Source organism: Hevea brasiliensis, chromosome 13 (genome assembly GCF_030052815.1).
Source record: "Hevea brasiliensis isolate MT/VB/25A 57/8 chromosome 13, ASM3005281v1, whole genome shotgun sequence".
Lineage (NCBI taxonomy): Eukaryota > Viridiplantae > Streptophyta > Magnoliopsida > Malpighiales > Euphorbiaceae > Hevea > Hevea brasiliensis.
Window position 1 is genome coordinate 68,964,668 of NC_079505.1, and position 5,983 is coordinate 68,970,650.

General features: G+C 38.4%; 1 non-coding gene across 1 annotated transcript; it reads right to left on the reverse strand.

The window, feature by feature from the left end:
* Positions 1–4,776: 4,776 nt before the first annotated feature.
* On the reverse strand, positions 4,777–4,883 carry LOC131172437 (small nucleolar RNA R71). Its single transcript, XR_009142914.1, has one exon. It is a non-coding gene; the product is annotated as a small nucleolar RNA R71 (small nucleolar RNA).
* Positions 4,884–5,983: the final 1,100 nt, after the last annotated feature.

Sequence of the window (5,983 nt, forward strand, 5' to 3'; positions counted from 1 at the left end):
CGCCTGATGATGTGATAACCAGTCCATACCCAATATCACATCGAACTCATGGAATGGTTGCTCAATCAAGTCAGCTAAAAACTCATACCCTTGTATTTTCAGAGGACAACCCTTGTAGACCTTTTTTACCATGACACTATAGCTTAAAGGGTTTGTGACTTATATGTCCTCCTTTAACTCCTCTATCTGTACCCCTTTATCAACTGGTGGTGTGATACACACATATGAATGTGTGAAACCCATATCAATCAATGCACATACTAGCAGATCATAAAGAGAAAATATACCTCTAATGACATCAGCTGGCTTAGGCTCATCTCGAGCTCTCATAGCATAAGCACGAGGTGCTACCCTAATCTCCTGCCTCTGCACTATTTCTGCAATAGGTCTCTGTGATGTACCAGCTGTATCAGGCCTCGCAGGTCTTCTACCCCTCTATGCTGCTGGGGCAGACCTCTCCATCTGAGGTGGAGCAGTGGGAGCACTAGTGTTCCTTTGTGGACAATCCTTCAGGAAGTGATTCGTAGACCCACATCTGAAACATCCACCTATCAACAATCTGCACTCTCCTTTGTGGGGTCTACCACAATTAACACAAGCAGGTGGTGGGGCTGATCCCCGTGTAGCTGCACTAGGTGAACTGCGCACTGATGCACCATATTGTCCTCCTCCTCTCCTTGGAGCAAACCGAGACTTCTGTTTCTTGCCCCGACCCTCAGTCTGGCCCTGAGACTCCTTGGGCCTCTTACTACCTGTGCTTGCTGAACCGGACTGACCAGACCCAGAACCCCTCTTGTGTTGCCTATCCTTTCTATACTGCTTTTCATTTCTGACTCTCTCCACATCAAGGGCTGATGCTACCAACATAGAGAAATCTGTGAAGTAGTGAGATGTCACTATCAACATGATGTTGTCATGCAATCCGTCCTCAAATCTTTTGCATTTATCAACCTCTATCTGCATCAACTCCAATGCATATCCGCTAAGTCTCACAAATTCCAGCTTATATTCGGAGACTGTCAGCTGCCTCTATCTCAGTGCCAGAAATTCTCTCCTTCTGGCCTCCAAGTACACATGACTGATGTATTTCTTTCTAAATTCAGCCATAAAGAACTCCTAGGTGATCTGTGCAGGCTGTACCACTCTAGATACTGTCACCCACCATCTATATGCATCCTCCTGTAGCAGTGACTGCACATTCCAACTGCTACTCTGGGGTGCAGTGCAACTGCTACAATACCCTCTCTGTCCTCTCCAGTCAATACTTTGCTGCGGCTGGATCATCATCCCTCTTACCTCTGAAGTCAACTGCCCCATACTTTCGCAGTCTCTCTAGTCAAGATCTGTTTACAGGTTGCAGCTGTGGGGGTGGAGGTGGCTATACAGGTGGTGGTGGTGGTGGCTGTGGCTGTGGAGGTGGAGGTGGCTGTGGCTAAGGAATGGCTCTACTCACAGTACCTCGAGATGACCCTTCTCTATTACCACTTCTCCCCCGACTACGAGTAGGTGCGTGACTCTCTACTTCCTCCTCTATCGATCCTGGAGGTCCGTGTTCTGAAGGATCAGATGCCATACGATCCTATAAAATAGACAAAGAAACAGATCTGCATTAGTGTCACCTCGACTCTATTTAAAGGCGCATGCATGTGATGCACTCTATTTATTTCTAACTATTTAGGTCTAGGACTGCCTAAACCTCTGCTCTGATACCACTAAATGTGATGCCCCTTACCCTTCCACTGTATAGCAGAGCAAGAAGTGCCACATTCGGTGCCGAAGCACCCTATCTTGTTTTATCATATCTATTGTAAGCTTTTAATATCATTTAAAAGTAGTAACCCATGTGTAGAAATTTTTTTTTTATATAACTTATTTTTGTGGAGACTCGGACAGAGCCTTCCCTGTTTTATTAGCATCTGGCGGGTTCCACTAATCACCTGTTAACATGTCCATATTCATTTCACACATTTCCATATCATATTCTCTTGTATCATATCATTTACAATTATTTATGAGATCTAAAAATAAAGTATCATCTATTGCATTCATATAGAAATTCATAGATAATAAATTATAAGTTTTCATTTCAATCTCAAAGTTTAATTACAAGTCCAAAATGAAATACATCATGACTAGACATAATGAACTAAAATATTAGTCTATACTTAGGCCCTACCAAAATACAAAAGACTGGTGAGGTGACTCTAGACAGTGGCAGATCTGGTCAGAGCTCTGTCAGTGCATTACTGGTGCTGCTGCTGCGGCTGCTGGGACTGATCTCCAGTACTTACGCGATGGAAAACCAACGCGCTAAGCATAATGCTTAGTGGTGCATAATTTATAATAATAATAATTTAACAATTGAAATAATTGTTGCACTCATTTCATATAGGCATTTTAGGGTAGTTTTGCATCCATTTTGCCCTTATATTTTAGTATATTTTATGTTTTTAACTTTATTTTAGCTTATTTGCTAACTTTAGTTACTTTATATTTGATTTTGATAATTTTATTGTTTTTAATAGGTTTTGTGGCAAATTGAGGGTCAATGAGTGCATTAGAAAGTGATTTGAAAAAATTTGGAGCTCCTTGAGCATGGAGGAAAGTTAAAGAAATCAAGCCTTGAAAGATCAAGTTAGCCAAAATTTGCTTAAGACTTTGCTTATGATGTTGCTTAGGGTATGTCATATTGCTTAACTTTAAGCCTGGTCAAGCTGCAAGTCAAGCACAGCTTAAATCCTACACATTCAAGCTTTCATCCCAAAACCTACCGAAAATTGCTTAAGATCCTGCTTGAGATCCTGCTTAGGGTAAGCAGCAGTGCTTAAGGTGCAGCACAGGTCAAGCTGAAAGTCAAGCATGAGCAGAAAAACCCATTTTATTCCAAGCCTATTGAGATTTGCTGAGGGTCTACTTAACCTTAAGCAGACAGTGCAACTAAAGGCTGAAATTTGCTGAAGAAGCTGCTTAGGGTTAAGCAGTACCCTAAGCAGACTGCCCAGAACGTGAATAATGCTACTGACTTGGATAATTTTACACCTCATTTCCTATCCACTCCTTGGCTCTTATCTATTTTTAGGGCAACCTTTGGGACCATATAAAAGCATCATTTTCTAGCTTTTGCCATAAGAGGAAACAAGAAAAAACAAAAGGAAAAAAAAAATACAAATAGAGAGAGGAGGAGGACACCATTTTTCTGAGGAGGAGCTGTTGCAACCATCTTTTGGAGCTCCAGAAATCAGAATTTTGGGTTCTTCTACCTGGGTTTTTCTATTTTAATCCTCTTATCATGTTTTTCTTTACTTTTCCATCAATCTTTCTTGTAAATACCAACATGAGTGAGTAAACTCTTTAGATTTCAGAGTTAGGAAATATGTTTTAGATCAATTTGAGGATTTGGACTGGGTATTTCCATATTTTATATAAATATGAGTTTTGATTCCTTCCTTGTGTGCTTGATTTACTTGCCTAATGTTGGTACCCATTGGGTATTGTGTTAATCTTTGATTGAAGGACCGAAAGGTGAAAGTCATTGATAGATAATCAAGGATTGGAACTTAAAATTACCTAGATTTAGAAATAAACTAAGGTTTTAAGAGGAATTAATGATTGGTTACAAAACTTAATGAGTTTTAAATTAATCAAATATCGTACGAAAGTAGGTTTGGTTATTTTAGAACACACTTTGATTTTCTTGAAAAAGATATCAAAGGAATTTAGAATTAATCACCTTCAAACTCTATTTTTCCCTAAAAATTGGAATACCCAAGACAAATTCTAATTAATTTATGCATAAACCCCCAACTCTGGAATCACTTTTAACATAATTGGACTTTGATTTAAATTACCCATTATTAATTTAGTTCAATTGCATCTAGATTTAGAATTTATTTGTTTGCTCTTTACCCATTCCAATTAGATTAATCAATTTACTTTGCTCATTTACATTTACCATTTATTCACCAATCATTAGCCCAAATAATCGCTTCATTCATAGTTTGGTACTCAAACAACAAATCCTCGTGGGAATGATACTTGATTCATCACTCTATTGCTTGAGACGACCCGTATACTTGCGAATACGCCCAACAAGTTTTTGGCACCGTTGCCGAGGATTTGATTTTTTTTATATTGAACAATTGCTTATTTAGTTAATTTGAGCATTTTATTTTATTTTCTTTTACCATTTTACTTTGAGAATTTGTTTATATTGTTTTTCAGGTACTTTATTTTATGAGAAGGACAAAAAGTGAAGAAATCAATTTATTCTTTGATTCAGAAATAGAAAAGACAGCAAGAGCTTTAAGAGCAGAATCTAAGAGGAGAAAAGCTGAATTTAAAGCTCAACAACAACAAAAAAGAGCACAAGAGCAAGAGCAATTACAAGAAGAAATGGCCAACAACAATAACAACCACTCTGTGAAGGATCATGCCTATGCTAACATTGGGGATTTCATGCCAAGTATCACAAGACCAAGAGTAGAAGCTAATAATTTTGAATTGAAGCCTGCACTGTGTCAGATGGTACAACAATCACAATTTGGGGGAAGTCTAAGTGAAAGTCCACATGTGCATCTAGCACACTTTCTTGAGATTAGTGATATGTTGAAGATAAATGGAGTTTCTGATGATGCAATTAGACTCAGATTATTTCCTTTTTCTTTTAAGGACCGAGCTAGAGAGTGATTACATTCTTTGCCACCGGGTTCTATCACAACATGAGATGAACTTTCTCAAGCATTTTTAGCTTAATATTTTCCACCAAGTAAAACAGCTAAGCTAAGAAATGAGCTAACTTCTTTCAAACCTAGAGATGATGAGAGCTTGTATGAAATATGGGAGAGGTACAAGGATTTGCAAAGAAGATGTCCACATCATGGGATTCCTAAGTGGATGCTTGTTCAACACTTTTACAATTGAGTTTCACCGGCTATTAGAAGTACAATTGATGCATCTTCTGGAGGTGATCTTATGAAGAAATTTGAAGATAAAGTTTTTTCTGCTCTAGATAAAATTGCTTATAACAACTACCAATGGAGTTGTTAGAGGAATGAGATTAAAAAACTAGCTGGTATGTTCGAGCTTCATGCTATGAATATGATTAATGCTAAGTTTGATGCTTTGACAAGGAAGATGGACAAGCTAAGCATGAAAGTAAATTCTTCAGTTGGAGGTTCAAGTAATTTAGTAGATGTTGGAGCTGCAAATGTCAACTGTGCAACTAATTTTTCTGCATTTAGTCAAGATTTTTCAAGTGAGCAAGTAGATTATGTGGGAAACTACAATCAAAGACCAGGTGGTAACCCATTTTCTACAACTTATGATCCAGCATGGAGAAACCACCCCAATTTCTCTTAGGGAGGTAGACAAGGACAACACCAAAATTTTCAGCAACCTTCTGGGTATCAACAACATCAGAATTTTCAACAGAATATAGGTCCTCCTCCTGGAATTCCCGAACCTCAAAATGGGCTTGCTCAACCACAACCACAACAACCTCCACCTCAACAAGCACAACCAGACAAGATAGCTAGATTAGAAGCCATGATTGAGACTCTATTAGTGAGCCATCAAAGTCAACAAGAAATGATTTCTCAATTAGCATTTAAAGTGGATCAAATGGCAACACACAATAAGATGTTAGAGAATCAAATAGCTCAACAGGCTAACTCTTCAAATAGTAAAGCTTTTGGGAAGCTTTCTAGCTAACTTGAGAATCCAAGGGAGCAGTGCAATGCTGTTACTTTAAGAAGTGGAAAGGTAATGGGGGAAGAACACGAAATTGAAGTAAAGTTGAAAGAAAAGAAAGATGAGTGTGAGAGTGAATCCACTTCAACTAAAGCTAAAGCTAGTAAGGAAGCAAATGAAGAGAAAGAAGATAAAAAGAAAATAAAAGAGAAATGTGTGCCTCCTGCACCATACAAGCCACCATTACCCTTTCCTCAGAGGTTTCAGAAAGCACAATTAAATAAGCAGTTTGGGA